This window comes from Oncorhynchus gorbuscha, linkage group LG26 (genome assembly GCF_021184085.1).
Source record: "Oncorhynchus gorbuscha isolate QuinsamMale2020 ecotype Even-year linkage group LG26, OgorEven_v1.0, whole genome shotgun sequence".
Classification (NCBI taxonomy): domain Eukaryota; kingdom Metazoa; phylum Chordata; class Actinopteri; order Salmoniformes; family Salmonidae; genus Oncorhynchus; species Oncorhynchus gorbuscha.
Window position 1 is genome coordinate 41,400,821 of NC_060198.1, and position 16,771 is coordinate 41,417,591.

At 43.9% G+C, this 16,771-nt stretch overlaps 1 pseudogene; it reads right to left on the reverse strand.

The window, feature by feature from the left end:
• LOC124015125 overlaps positions 1-14,135 on the reverse strand; it is a 413,427-nt pseudogene extending 399,292 nt beyond the window's left edge.
• Positions 14,136-16,771: the final 2,636 nt, after the last annotated feature.

Genomic DNA, 16,771 nt, shown 5'->3' on the forward strand with positions numbered 1-16,771 from the left:
TTAACAATACACGGGAACTCAAGTCCTACAGAGTTCTCCTTCAGGCTGGGGAGTCTGAGTCATCTTGGCATAAATACATTACAGTAGCCTGGTTGTGAACAGTAGACTTTGATATGAAAGCAGAAAACAATCTGTGTAGTAGCATACTGTTCCGGCACCCCCTGCTGTCTCACCTTGCTGGTGTCAGGACTGTCCGGGTCAAACACCACCTGCTTGGCGGCCAGCTCCCGTCCCGTGTCCACATCGTAACACAGGTAAACCCTCCCAAACGCCCCCTGGCCCAGCAGCTTGCCCCGCCTCCACGTCATTGGAGCACTGGGGGCTGTGGAGGGAGGGGCATACACCATACATATCATCCTCTCCATATAGTAAACATGACACCATACTCTCAAACACACTGCATTCATCATACAAACTAACTCCCTTATTTAAAATGTGTAGGATACAAAAATAGATTTATTAGTATTAAATCTCTAATAACTATCAAATATATGTGAAATATGTGTAATATATGTAAATATAAGATGAAGAGGCAGGGTCGGGACTCACACTTGTGGGCGACAGGGCGCTCCTGTGGGCGGAGCCTGCCCTGCTTGTCCACTAGCTGCCAGCTGCCCAGACTCTCCTCGCTGCCGTTGAGGGAGCGCCGTGAGGGCACCAGGGTGAACAGGTTACCCTGGGGGCGACGGATCCGAGGGAACGTTCTCCGACCTGGGGGGATGAGAGGAGAGTTGAGGGTGAAGGAGTGATGAGAGAAGAACCAAGAGACCAAGAGAAGGAGGAGATGGTTCAAGAGAGGGGTCAGGGAAAAGGTCAAATACAAAGTAATATGGCACAAAGTGGTTTGGTGAGAGGAACAGTGAACAGTGCCCCTACCTTCACTATGGTCCTTGTGATGCAGGGAGACATGGTACCTGCGGGGGTATGTCCCTCCTTTCCCCACCACCTTATCATACACATGGTTCTCCCGGTCTGAGAGGGAGGAAGGAGTAAAGAGAACGAGAGAGAGGGTGAAGGTTAGACTACAACAGGATTCAGACTCAGCTCAGTCATACAGCATCCACGTGAGGCTCTGCTGCTAAGAGCTGCCTTGTTGCTCTGTGCTGTTGCTTGGGACTACATTGTTGCATTGTCGCTACGAGTTGCATTGTGGTTTAGGCCTGTTGCTAAGGGGCTTGAGAGCAGCTCTCTTGCCAGCACTGTAAATGGGTTACCATGAATTTGACAGTAGCTTACAGGAAGCTTGGATGCAAGTAAAATTCTGTATTTCATATTACCGTACACCTGATGTAATATGAATATGGTATCAAAGCAAGTACTGTGTAATGACACAAAGTAAAATATCATAAAACTGACTGTATTATACTGTAAAAAACTAAATGCTACCGTAATCGGAATGAATTAATGAATATGTGGATGACTGTATTTTACTGTAATTACATGGGATTGGTGCACGCAGGTTGGCTGCTCAGTGTTTACACATTACAGCACATTGATTGATATTTGGTGCTTTATATCACCTGCACTTCTAGAGGCCTTAACGAAGGCTTCCAAACTGGCCGTGACTTCAGGTCAAAACAGACCAAAAGGACATGGCAAAATGTCAACCATTTGCTGCCACTCCAATCTGCCCTAATACATTTTTTTATTGATGGGCCACTTTAACCACATAAGAGTAAAATTGGTACAGAATTCTCACTCACGGGTGCAACAAATATAGCCTCTTACAAGGCACGCCTCAAAATATAGTAATAAGCCCGAGACAACAATACCATGCACCCACTAGTGGTCATAAGGTTTTTGGTGCTCTAAAGATACAGTACGTTACTATATTCGTGAGGTGGAATTACAGTACCATTCGAAATACAGCAATTTCCCCATAATTTACAGTATGCTACAGTAAAACCTCCAATGTTTTTTACTGTTGATAATAGCTCAAATTACTGTATAAATTACAGTTTTCCGTGACAGTGAGGATCTATATCTTATGTAGTGATATCAGGATTCCTCCTGGGCACCCACCAGAGACGTTCTCCTGCTGCCGGTTATCAGGGTAGCTCTTGGCTCGGTGCATGCGTGACTTCCTCAGGGAGGGGCTGGGAGGAAGGACAAATTAAGAGAGAGTGAGAGTTGATGGTCACTTCCTCAAAATACATACAATGTCTTTATAACCAAAGTCAAGTATTGTGTACAAGTATTGTAGAATCAGGGGTAAAAGTAGATTTCTTACCGGTATCGCGCATACACTTTTTTTTTCTAGGTGTAATTATATAATTACATATAGAATCCATATTAATTTCAAATATGATCTCTGTGGGCCTAGTAAAGATTTGACATATCACTTTTAACATGTTATACCTGTTTTTTAATTTAGAATTATCCCCAATTGGTAGTTACAGTCTTGTCCCATCGCTGCAACTCCCCTACGAACTCGGAAAAGGCAAAGGTCGAAACAAGACCCTGCCAAACCACACTGCTTCTTGACACAATGCTCGCTTAACCCGAAAGAGGAAACACTGTCCAGCTGGCGATCAAAGTCAGCTTTCAGGGGCCCAAAGTCAGCTTGAAGGCACTCGACCCGCCACAAGGAGTCACTAGAATGCCAAACCCTCCGCTAACCCAGACGACAAAGGGCCATTTGTGCGCCACCTCATGGGTCTCCTAGTCACTGCAGGCTGTGACACAGTCTGGGATCGAACCCGGGACTGTAGTGACACCTCAAGCTCTGCGATACAGTGCCTTAGACCACTGCACCATTCGGGAGGACCATCTTTAATAACATAGGCAGCACATGGGTTTCAAGTTTGGGGAAGCTAATTTACACCATAAAAATGTACCTTTATAATAAATCATTCCATCCATCCTCACATTTGCAGACTTATTAAAGATAGCCTACTATTCCTAATGTGATGATTAGATTGGATACTCATAATTTAAGCTAATAATATAAAAATAAATGTTCATAAAAAATAGTTGAATGCAGTGCGTTATGGATAGAATAGACTCTAGGCTATATCAGATACACTTCTCCTCCTTTCCAAGCACAGGAAAATGTTGGCCTTTCATGCAATTCTACTACACTTTTTATGACTGGTGACATTAGCAGAATAATATTTTTATACAACAAAAATGACAGGGTAGTCTACTCTGCTGAAACTGACAACCTGATCAATTAAAACAGCGTTGTCTGATCCATATAATGGGCCTACGAAAAGGGGAAACATAAAATACAATATAGTACATCTAACCTGGAGGAGGAAATGATTGTCCAAAAACAAACAAAAGTGGCACTGACCCAATGATAAAGTGAATATGCAGACTGACCAGGGATATGGACGATGTTCTCCACTGGTACCAATAAGAGCGGTAGGTAGCCGAGTGGTTACAGCGTTGGGCCAGTAACTGAAAGATTGGTGGATCGAATCCCCGAGCTGACAAAGTAATAATCTGTTGTTCAGCCCCTGAACAAGGCAGTTAACCCACTGTCCCTAGGCTGTATTTGTAAATAAGAACTGGTTCTTAACTGACCTGCCTAGTTAAAAAAAGATAGCCTACTGGTTGCTCAATCTCTTCACAGATATAGTCATTTCTTTTTCAACAATTACATTTTTTTAGATCGTCTGCCTGGGTCTCTCTGCTTTTCACTGACAGTTGCAACTCAAATGTGTCATTTGCCACATGCTGCCCAAATTGCGGGCCCTTCCAACTGTAGGCTATACAAAACACAAAGAAGCTAATGATCCTCTGTGCCCAAATTGCGGGCCCTTCCAACTGTAGGCTATACAAAACAAAAAGAAGCTAATGATCCTCTGTGCCCAAATTGCGGGCCCTTCCAACTGTAGGCTATACAAAACAAAAAGAAGCTAATGATCCTCTGTGCCCAAATTGCGGGCCCTTCCAACTGTAGGCTATACAAAACACAAAGAAGCTAATGATCCTCTGTGCCCAAATTGCGGGCCCTTCCAACTGTAGGCTATACAAAACACAAAGAAGCTAATGATCCTCTGTGCCCAAATTGCGGGCCCTTCCAACTGTAGGCTATACAAAACACAAAGAAGCTAATGATCCTCTGTGGCCAAATCGTGCTTTCTGGTGTAGTAGCCTATTTTTATGAATTTCTTTCTTTCTGTATAGACAGGAGCTATATAATTTTGGCAATTTAATTCAATTTACTTCAGTGAAAGCTTCCCCTAGCCTATTCCTTTTAATGTGGTATAAACACAACCAGTCATGTTTTCATCTGATTGTCAAACAAATAATCACTTCAAAAAAGCGGTCCTGTAGACTAACAGTACACGTTCGTCCACTCACAAAATAATTGCAGCATCCAAATCCCAACAGTGCACTGATGAATGGAAAGAGACATCTGTTACAAAACACCCACATGTATTCTAATGACATTGTCATTAGGCCTAAACTTGTAGCCTGAATTGATGCACCCACTGTTGGTCGGGCGCCTCGGACTTGGCCTCTCATCTCCACCTTGTCCACCGTGTTTCGTTCTCGGCCTCTCATCTCCAAGGCATGTAAGTGTTCTCCTCGAACCACAACACAATTTGAGGCGTATCCCACCCGGTTTAAAGTCAATTCACTCATTTTTCATGTAGCTGACATTAGGTCATGTTAAATAAGGCCATAATAGCCTATAGTTTTCTTGCCATTTTGTGTTAATAGTGATAGGCTCATGTTTTACCAGTACGGAGTACCCCCACTACTTATTTTGCCGGGACGCCGTGCCAGACCGTACTGGCTTACTTTCACCCCGGGGTAGAATGTGGGGTAGAGTCCTGCACTCACCTGTCTGAGCTACTGTCCAGCGACTGGCAGCTTCCTGAGACAGAGTTCTCTGCACTGCTCCAGGGGTCCAGCACCTAGGGAGAGGAGACACAGTATTAGCCCTACAGTGTGTGTGTGTGTGTGTGTGTGTGTGTGTGTGTGTGTGTGTGTGTGTGTGTGTGTGTGTGTGTGTGTGTGTGTGTGTGTGTGTGTGTGTGTGTGTGTGTGTGTGTGTGTGTGTGTGTGTGTGTGTGTGTGTCATGTTTTGTCTTATATTGTCTTGTCATTTTGCTTTCCCTTCTGTTCGTTTTCCCCCTGCTGGTCTTTTTAGGTTCGTTCCCTTTTTTCTCTCTCCCTCCCTCTCTCTCTTCTCTCTATCGTTCCGTTCCCGCTCCCAGCTGTTCCTATTCCCCTAATCAATCATCTAATCTTTTCACACCTGTTCCGTATCTTGCCCTCTGATTAGAGTCCCTATTTCTCCCCTTGTCTTCCGTTTCTGTCCTGTCGGATCCTTGTATATTGTTCACCGTGCTGTGTCTTTGTCTCGCCCTGTCGTGTCGTGTCTCCCTCAGATGCTGCGTGAGAGCAGGTGTCTGAGTCTGCTACGGTCGGTGCCTTCCCGAGGCAACCTACAGTTTATGGTCGAGTCTCCAGTCTGTCCTCGTCACCACGAGTGGAATTAGTTTTTTATGCTTTGTTTACCGCTCCGATTTGTCTAGGAGTATTGCATATTTCCTTTACTGGAATAAAGACTCTGTTTTCGCCAAGTCGCTTTTGGGTCCTCATTCACCTGCATAACAGAGTGTGTGTGTGTGTGTGTGTGTGTGTGTGTGTGTGTGTGTGTGTGTGTGTGTGTGTGTGTGTGTGTGTGTGTGTGTGTGTGTGTGTGTGTGTGTGTGTGTGTGTGTGTGTGTGTGTGTGTGTTCGTGTACAATGCAACGACTCACACACTGGTCACTCTCTGGGATGAACTCTCCCTCACTGTTGATGCTGGTGTAGGAGCCCTGGCGGGCGATCCTCTGCTGCCGCTCAGGGACATAGCCAGGAGGGGGGGAGCTACGGCCTGTGTTCTGAGAGCCTGGGACGGGAGAGAGGAGGAGGATAAGAAATAGGACTGTGACTTGGCCATATGACACTGTTCTAAACCAATGGAAATCAATACATGAGATACATGAGATAATGGGATTCTGGTGTACCAAGATCAATGACAGGTAGCCTAGTGGTTAAAAGTGTTTGGGCCAGTAAACGAAAGGTCGTGGGTTCGAACCCCTGAGCAGACTAGGTGAAAAATCTGTCAATGTGCCCTTGAGCAAGGAATTTAATCCTGATTGCTTTGGATAAGAGCATCTGCTAAATGAAAAAATAGATACACAAAAAAAAAGTGAAACAATGGATTATGTGGGAGAAAAGAAGATACGGCCCTAACACTGATAACAGATATGATCTCTCTCTCTCTCTCTCTAACCAAAGAATGAAATGAGGGGGGAAAATATCTAAATGATTAATGTGATTGTTTGAAATGTAACTCTGCCTTAGGTGGTGGATCTGCAGAGAATTTAGGATTTGTACAGTTTCCCTCACGCAGCACTAATTTTAACCCTCTCCCAAAACAGCCAGTGTTTCTAAAACCAGGACATTGACCCGCCATGCTAATAGTGTCTCTAAATCTGATTGGCTTGTGGCCAGCAGGCCATTGTAGAGCAGCCAGTGATGGTTGACAGGAAGAGGACCTACTGCTAAGAGGGGAAGCCAGAGAAATAACAGCAGCTAGAGAGAGTAGGGGGGTAGAGAGAGAGTGGGGGATAGAGAGAGAGTGGGGGGATAGAGAGAGAGTGGGGGATAGAGAGAGAGTGGGGGGATAGAGAGAGAGTGGGGGGATAGAGAGAGAGTGGGGGGATAGAGAGAGAGTGGGGGATAGAGAGAGAGTAGGGGGTAGAGAGAGAGTGGGGGGATAGAGAGAGAGTGGGGGGATAGAGAGAGAGTGGGGGATAGAGAGAGAGTAGGGGGTAGAGAGAGAGTGGGGGGATAGAGAGAGAGTGGGGGGATAGAGAGAGAGTGGGGGATAGAGAGAGAGTGGGGGGATAGAGAGAGAGTGGGGGATAGAGAGAGAGTGGGGGGATAGAGAGAGAGTGGGGGGATAGAGAGAGAGTGGGGGATAGAGAGAGAGTGGGGGGATAGAGAGAGAGTAGGGGGTAGAGAGAGAGTGGGGGGATAGAGAGAGTGGGGGGATAGAGAGAGAGTGGGGGGATAGAGAGAGAGTGGGGGGATAGAGAGAGAGTGGGGGGATAGAGAGAGAGTGGGGGGATAGAGAGAGAGTGGGGGGATAGAGAGAGAGTGGGGGGATAGAGAGAGAGTGGGGGATAGAGAGAGAGTGGGGGGATAGAGAGAGAGTGGGGGATAGAGAGAGAGTGGGGGGTAGAGAGAGAGTAGGGGGTAGAGAGAGAGTGGGGGGATAGAGAGAGAGTGGGGGATAGAGAGAGAGTGGGGGGATAGAGAGAGAGTGGGGGATAGAGAGAGAGTGGGGGATAGAGAGAGAGTGGGGGGATAGAGAGAGAGTGGGGGATAGAGAGAGAGTAGGGGGTAGAGAGAGAGTGGGGGATAGAGAGAGAGTGGGGGGATAGAGAGAGAGTGGGGGATAGAGAGAGAGTGGGGGATAGAGAGAGAGTGGGGGGATAGAGAGAGAGTGGGGGGATAGAGAGAGAGTGGGGGGATAGAGAGAGAGTGGGGGGATAGAGAGAGAGTGGGGGATAGAGAGAGAGTGGGGGGATAGAGAGAGAGTGGGGGGATAGAGAGAGAGTGGGGGGATAGAGAGAGAGTGGGGGGATAGAGAGAGAGACAAAGAGAAAGCTAGCAAAATAAATGAGTTAAGAGAGCAGGACATGACAAACACCAAACCAGACAATATACAACATTACTGTCTCTCCATATTGAGAGATACCACTACCCTTTCTATTGTAAAAAAAAAGTTATAGCGAGAGAAATGGAAAAAGAGGTTGTTGAAAGCAAAGGCAGAAGAATAGAGGAAGCAGCTATGAGTTGAATCTGCTTGTTCATACTCACTGGTGGAGAGGTGGCGCCCCCTGGGCTCGGAGGGCTGGTACACCGTGCTGACATCACCCGTGGACTGGGAGGCTTTGATCCTCACCTGCTTACTCACAGTGTGGTGGGAAGAGGGAGAGGGAGAGGGGGACGCCTAGGGGTGGGATGAGAAGGGTGTGGTCAGTGTCCACATATAGACTGTACACACTACCCCATTACATATGATTTTAATAACATCTTATTGATTAATGTGTGTGTTTACTTCTGTATGTCTGTGCATTTATGTGTGTGCGTGCGTGCGTGCGTGTAGTAGTAGTAGTAGTAGTACATTGCACTGCTCCTGCGTCAGCAGCAAGATCTTGATGCTCTTAATCTTGGAGCTGCGGTCCAGCAGGTCAATGGCCTTGTCCAGGTCGTCCTGACCACGCAGAGGGATGGACAGCTGGACACACAGCACACAGACATGACTCAACCAAAACACAGAAACACTAAGGGAGGATCTCCATTAAACATGCATCTTATTACTTAGGACTAAATGTCCAGGAGACTGGCCGTAAAGTTACCTACATCAAGTGGATTGCTGTGAGGGTCAGTGTTTGTGTGTGTATGCATTGTGTTGGTGTTTGTCTGAGAGAGTGTTAGCTGTACCTCATTGTTCATATAGTGCAAGTCTAGCTGTTGGCCAAAGACAGTCTTGACCTTCTGCTGGATTTCTTCAAACTGCACAGGTCTTCCAAACATCAGTATCCTACACAAATAAAAACACGTAGACAAACAGTGGGTAAGATGGACAGACAAACAGTGGGTAAGATGGACAGACAAACAGTGGGTAAGATGGACAGACAAACAGTGGGTAAGATGGACAGACAAACAGTGGGTAAGATGGACAGACAAACAGTGGGTAAGATGGACAGACAAACAGTGGGTAAGATGGACAGACAAACAGTGGGTAAGATGGACAGACAAACAGTGGGTAAGATGGACAGACAAACAGTGGGTAAGATGGACAGACAAACAGTGGGTAAGATGGACAGACAAACAGTGGGTAAGATGGACAGACAAACAGTGGGTAAGATGGACAGAAAAACAGTGGGTAAGATGGACAGACAAACAGTGGGTAAGATGGACAGACAAACAGTGGGTAAGATGGACAGACAAACAGTGGGTAAGATGGACAGACAAACAGTGGGTAAGATGGACAGACAAACAGTGGGTAAGATGGACAGACAAACAGTGGGTAAGATGGACAGACAAACAGACAGAAGGATAAAAAGTGTTTCGGTCTAGAAACTATATCCTCTTTAGATCTGCAACACAAGCGTGCACACACACTTTTACAAACATATTCCAGTTTGTGCAGATTCCTCTAAGCACACCTAACATAGCTGTGGTTTCTGCTGGCTGCCACAGATAAACCACAGTCCTTTCCCTTTCCATTCTCCGCTTCACATACCATTCTGACTGGAGATCTGGAGTGCATTTGAGCTGAGCTGACCATGCTCTTCTCATAGACAAAGACGTGATTAAAACAAGCACACACACACACACACACACACACACACACACACACACACACACACACACACACACACACACACACACACACACACACACACACACACACACACACACACACACACACACACACACACACACACACACACACACACACACACACACAAAGACAGACACATGCACAAAGACACATCCAAAAACAATAAAACCCACTCACCTCCTCTCTCCACTGAACTCAAACTTTATTCTGACATCGTCCTGAGGGAGTAAAGAAGAAGCCCCGTCAAGAGGGTTCATGGGAGGTTACAGGGTCATGATGGGGTCATGAAGGGAAACAATATGTCATGTGGAGATGATGATGACATGCCTGTCTGAGGAGAGTGTGTGTTGTTGACTGAGTGGGGTGGTAGATGGTTTACCTGTCTCTTAGCAGGGGCAGGGTTGGGCAGAGTCTTGGGTTTCCCCATGTCATAAGGGGGCCCAGGCTGGCGCCTCGTCATCTGGAGGGCCACTAGGTCCTTCATTATGGAGTGGAGAGCCTGACGCTCATCTATAGGGGAGAACGTTTGGTGGAAACACAAATTTACCATGAGATCAAATTGAAGTGTAATGGTGTGTGTGTGCGCGTGCACGTATATTTACATTTACACGTATAGCCATATGAATCTCACTTCTAGTTGTGTACACAGAAAATGTGTGTTTTTATATAATCCCACATTGAGAGTGTTCAGCTAGTGACAGGGTAATGGAGCCAGTGAGAGGACAGACTGCAGTGTTTTGATATTTCTATTCCCATGTTTGATCTCTGAGTGATCTCTGCATTGGCTGTGTTAGCTCACGAAGGGAAATATTCCCCTAGTGTAGTTTGGACAGACATCACACAGCAGTAGGGCAGGAGAGAGAACCAGAGCCCCATCTCCATAACACTGAAAATCAATCTTTCACCTGCTGGCCCGGCCAGCATCTGGAAAATCAGCTCAGCTCAACTCACACAGGCCCGGGGCTGGGGAATAGTGTGTGTGTGTGTGTGTGTGTGTGTGTGTGTGTGTGTGTGTGTGTGTGTGTGTGTGTGTGTGTGTGTGTGTGTGTGTGTGTGTGTGTGTGTGTGTGTGTGTGTGTGTGTGTGTGTGTGTGTGTGTGTGTGTGTGTGTGTGTGTGTGTGTGTGTGTGTGTGTGTGTGTGTTCATCTGAGTGTACATTGATGTGTAATATTGTGTTCCAACATCATCATAATCAACACAAGGAACTCACTCATTTTGGCGATGTGTGTGTGAGCACTGTCTAAGCCAACCACCTTCAGAGATCTTCAGATCTTCAGACTCCTCACTCTGCAGTGCCACCCATCAACATCCTGCAGGGAATGCACCAATATGTTAACATGGGGAATATATTTCAGAACCTAAGCTGCAGTTGTCATCAAATTCACAAGTCATCATCATATTCATCATCTTTATGTTCAACGTATTTCGTAGCACTGGCAATAGATTATCTTTTAGTGTGAAGTGTATGACATCATCAGTCCTTAAAAAACATTCTGTTTATCTTTGATATAAACATACTAAATGGATTGTATTTAAAGATAGGGTGCATGGAGAATGAATATAAGAAAATGTCATTTCTGAATTACCATCCATTTCTCAAGGAAGGCATGGAACATAAGCTAAAATTACTTTTCTGGGACGAGGCCTGGCCGAATCAGGAAATTGCAATTTAAAAAGCACTGGAGCTGTGTGTGTGTGTGTGTGTGTGTGTGTGTGTGTGTGTGTGTGTGTGTGTGTGTGTGTGTGTGTGTGTGTGTGTGTGTGTGTGTGTGTGTGTGTGTGTGTGTGTGTGTGTGTGTGTGTGTGTGTGTGTGTGTGTGTGTGTGTGTGTGTGTGTGTGTGTGTGTGTGTGTGTGTGTGAAAGAGAGAAACTTTGCACATGAGAAAAAGTGAGAGTTGTAAAAGCTCTGAAACTTGAGCTCCACTGGTACTGACAGATTTGGCACGAAGCACATGAAAAGTTTTACTGTGAATATTCTGACAGCTTTAAACTTCTCCGACTGTATGAGCCATAAAACAGTCACTCAACCACGTCATAACTCCACTGTTGATGTTAAGAGGGCAATATTCTCTTAAAAGGATGACAGAGTTGTGCCAGGTATACATTTTTCCCTGATTTACCATTACCCCCCGACAAGGTAGAGTATAAAGGTGTATAGTGTATCCAAGAAGACAACAGCATTAGACACTCTCGTATGTCCTTTAGCGGAGTAGGTTGCCATATCTATGACAAAGAAACCCTGGAATTCGAAAAACACTGACAACTATGAGACTATAATTCAGCAGAGATTAGTGTGCTTGGAAAATGTGTGCTTTCTTTGGTAAGTGAAAGAGTATTTTAGTATTCTCTTTATTCTCTTTACCTAAAGTGGACCGGACACATATATGGGCCTTACACTACAGTAACAATCAGCACAATAGCATTGGTCTTATTACACTGTATCAACTTAGTACGTACAAAAACATATTGAGGACCAATATAGTGCTCAGTAGGGGTGCACAATAACATTTAGCTATGCAAGTTATTACTTTATAGTTTGGTTACTTAGTTTTATTACACGTACTGGATTCATCATCAGAGAATACTGCCTATGTAAGGTAGTGTTGCCCAAAGCACTGCTGTTCCTTTTTTACAAGGTCAGCCCTCAATCTTCTCTGATCAATATCGTTCTATTATTGATCCAAATAGAGCCGGTCGGGAGAGGAACCCAATCCAGAAGGTACTAGTGTCAACACAGCAGTTATCACCAGTCACCTCCCAATGACCTGAGCGTGCCTGGCCACTTTGCCCAGGGGGGTTAGCACACTGTAAACTCAACTCTTAAGTTCATATATAAATTCAGAGAAACACATTGGACCTCTAAGGTGAGTGAAATATATTAACCAAATTAAATGTATTGTTATTAGAATCTGAGAGGACTGACGTTGAAATGGAATGAAACAGGTGTGCTGCTGATTGAAGCATTATTGTAAATAATACACTACTGCACATGTTCCAAATGTCAACCCTGCCCCTGCCTCATAAACAACAGGAAAGAGAGGAGGATGAAGATGGGAGGTGAGTGGCTGAGGAGGTAGAGTGGCATGATGAAGAGGGGTGGAAGTATAAATGGGCAACAGCAGCAGCAACTGAAGCACTTCAGTGGCCTTTTGGAATTCTGGGTAATAATCACCCACTGGAATGCCAGGTATGTCCGTCTGGCCCTCTCGCCACACTCACATTCTCCTCACCCAAGAGACACACTAAATGTGCCTACCCTTTGTACCCACAAACTAAAGGCCTGCTACCATTGGCCCTCCCTCTTCCTATAAAAACATGGAGAGAAATCCCAGGGTCACAGATAGCTTCAGGACACACCAACCAAACATCTTATCTATCTCTGTTATACATTGACTGGCCTCTCAGGTCCGTCGTTCTGCTCCCCCGCTCTCCTGATTTTAATTACCTTCATAGAGGAATGTGGGGAATTCAGCGAGGAGAGAGGCCGCACACTGCCAGCCCAGTCAGCTGTGCCCCCTTTATTTTACTTGCATGGCATTTCCAGGACTCACCGGATTTACATGGCTTTTCCTCCCTCCCCTTCTCTCTGCCTGCTTTTAGGTGTTTAGTCTAAGGCTGTTTTTCCCAACCATGGCCCTTATGCTGTCTCAGTGCCTTACATAAAAAAAACTGATCAGTCCCTGGCCTCACGTCTCTCCTTGCTTAACATGCTCAAGTGCTCTGGGTTGGTGTGACCTGCTATGTTCACAGCTGCACTGCAAGGCTTGAGTAAAAACTTGCCATAAAAGTTGGTAGTGCGGCCTAATGTCTGCCAAGTTTTTTGTACAACAAAACAAAAACACAGATCCAAACACTGCAAGTTTGCATTCCCTGCTGTGCAGGAAAATTCTCAGCAACAGAAGAGTGATCAAATTAAGAATGGGAAGCATAGAAATAGTGCACATGGAACAGATCTACCGCTTCTTAGACTTGCTTTCAATAAGAATGGCATATCCATAACTCAGATTTCTATGTGAATTTGGTTGGGCCACCCAAAAAGTTACATACTGCATCTTTAATTATAATCCACATAATAATTCATGTTTTCTGTTGCTGCAGGGTAATTTTCCTGCTGTAGCAAACTGGCTCAAATTAAGATCCTACATCTGTATCATTCTAAACTCCAGTTCTTGTGGGCTGGTTTTCATCATTGCTTTTTAGGGAGTAATTCAACTTTAACTTGGGGGACCAGAACTGGGGGCTGTCCAATTGATCAAGTAATGAATGTCATGAAGGAAGGAGAGAAATCCTAGGCTATATGAGAATTACAGGTGATGTACAACTAGGCCTTAAGAGGCTTAAGGACACTTAACTATTCATTAATTTGATGAAAAATAAATGATATCACTTTGAGTGGAGCTTATTGAGTGTTGTCCTTTAGCCATATTCAGCATATAAGGGTGTGTGTGTTTCTATAGGTTGGATTCCTTTTGAAATGGTTCTGTGATGTGTTGAATATGCATGAGCTCTCACCTGTGCTGTTGCCCTGATGATTAACCTCTGTCTGGAAGATGAGAGCCGTTCCCTCTAGCGGGGTCCTGGTTCAACTTCTAACTGGGTGCTCAGGAGAGATACTGCAGCGTCAGTTTGAACCGTTATCTCCAGAGCATCATCCTCATCTTTGATCCCCAGTCTTTGTTGTTGATTCACTCACACAACCACACCGCGATACAGAGGGATGAGGGCGCCATGGTGGGGTTGCCCCCAGGTGAGGGGGCACTAGTGCGCGCTGGTCCAAGAAAGTTTGTTACGCACTAGCCAGTAAATATTAATTTTAATGAGCAGTAGGCCTAGAAAACACAATGTCGTCACATCGAGATCGTCACTGTACATGCGTATACATTTGGATTTCTCTAATGCCAAATTAATTTAACAGAAATATAGTCCAAAATCCGTTACATTAGACTGCGCTCAGAAAGTGACAAAAAATAAAGTGTCAACCTTCCGTCACCACAAAAACGTTCGACAACTTGCCCATATTTCCAAACTTTATCAAAAAAGAAAAACGTCCGATGGCATTTCATTGTGGAACAAGAAGCCCAACTTACACACTAGAATAGAAAAAACGAACATAGGCCATCATAATTTTCTCTATTCAATAATCAATATTTCCCAGTGACCTTTGTCAGCATGGAACGGGTGAACTAACACAAAAGATGTAACAATAACCGTGTTGCCTTTATGAAATCCATTTGCAACAGTAACAGTACACCAAAGGAAAAGGACGAAGCGATTTCCGTGATTTTGATGGCCTCTTTTCCTGCTAAATTGGCAGCTTTTTCCTTTTTGTTCTATGCCTTTTTTTCTCTCCTAACTGTATTGTTCCATCTCTATACAGAATAATTATTATAAATCCATAAACTGCAAACAGGCACCAGACTTTTTACAACAAAGAAATCAGGTGAAAAAAAAGTAATTCAACACACAACATGGTGGAAATCCGAGATGAAGATTCAACTACGAAAGCAGGCTATTATTTTCGGAAGAATTATGTAAGATTATAGGAGACAGATGTAACACATAGTTGACCACACACAATTAATACATTTGCATCGATAGCAAGTTATGATCGAATGGTTTTATCGAGAAAATATAATGTGCGCATAACTGAACTTTTACCGTCTCCGCGGTGCCCGATATGTAGTGGAAGAACTCAACAAAAGTGGAAAGAACGGTGCTTTCTTTGTAGAATAGAAGTGATAAACATGCACCAACTGTTCAGAAGACCTAAGCGAAAGATATTCCATAAATTCAGGTCCTGATGCTCACCGACATAAAGTAAAATGTATTTTTAATGCAACCAATTTCCTGACAGAAAAAACAATCCGTCACCGGAACCCCTATGGAACGCTTCTTACAAAACGAGAAAAATTTGTATATTCCCAATGCTTTGTAGGCTTATGATTCAATATTCAGAATGCCGTGGTTGGTCATGGGCAAAGGTGCATCATAATAACTCAGATTTGTGTTCCATTTGGGTAAAGCATACAGTAACTAAAACGACTCTTTTCTCGGGGGCGCGCTGTTCCTCTGTCGATTTCTTGCTCCCGGTAGCGCGCACAATATTAATGGCGCGCTCAAAAGCAGACTTGCGACCATCCACACATACATTGATGACGTAGGCTGCATGAAAAGTAAAGGCCTACAAATTTCACTTATGCGTTCTCCATCACATAAGGACTTTTTAGACAGAGCGCTGACAATAAATACCATGAGCAGATACCATTATGAAGACCAAATATCATTCTTAATTAAAAGTACATGGCATTTGACTTCAATTTGACTGAACTCATGAACATCAGTGACATTTGACACATTAAATTCAATATATGGTCTAACAAATCTGCACCGAGGGATGTAATATAGTTTGTGTGAGTGTAGATTATACCATATAAGTATAGGGTCAGCAAGACTTGATGAATGATGCCACAAAATACATACTTTATAGTGTTTAATCCATGGTTCAATAGCAAAAAACATGGCCTATAAAAAGTGAAAGAAACTAGATGTTCTGTTTGAATTTGATCAGTCTGTTCTCTCAGAGAATTTTCCTGCACGGCAGGAAATGCAAACTTGTATATATTCAAGGTATAAAAAGGCTTCTAAAGTTTGTAATTTCCACTTTAAAATGTCAGACTTTATTTGCACTAATAAAACATTTACAGATGTAGAATCGTAATTTGAACCTGTTTGCTACAGCAGGAACAGAATCCTGCAGCAACAGGAAATGTGAATGATGTGGATTTTAATTTATGGAAATTTGTGTAGGGGTTGATACAGATGTAGAATCTTAATTTGATCACCTTGGAGGATACATTTAAAATGTGTAGTGTATTTGAGATTTTAAAAGGATTCTGAAGTTTGTCATTTCCACTCTGAAATGTCAGCCTTGATTTCCCTTATGAAAAATGTAATGTCAAATCAAGGCTGAAATTTCAAAGTGGAAATTACAAACTTCAGAATCCTTTTAAAATCTCAAATACACTATAGGTTTAAAATTTCTCCTCCAACAGGGTGATTAAATTAAGATCCTATATCTGTATTAACCCCTACAAAAAAACATCCACTTATTATCATCCACTTAATAATAAAAATGCCCCGTTGCTGCAGGATTATTTTCCTGCTGAGGGAACTGGTTCAAATTAAGATCTGTACCAGGAGACAATATTGATGCTCTGTTCTGTTTTCTTCAGACACCTTGAACTAAAACAACTCCTGTTGTCGAGCATCTGAAAGAGTCTATAACAGTATATAGAACACACTAGCTCCTATACAATAAAAGGCCTACTATTTACCCAACAACTGAACAAATATGAAATATGCACCACCTTTACTCATGTAATAAAGACAACCACCTCAC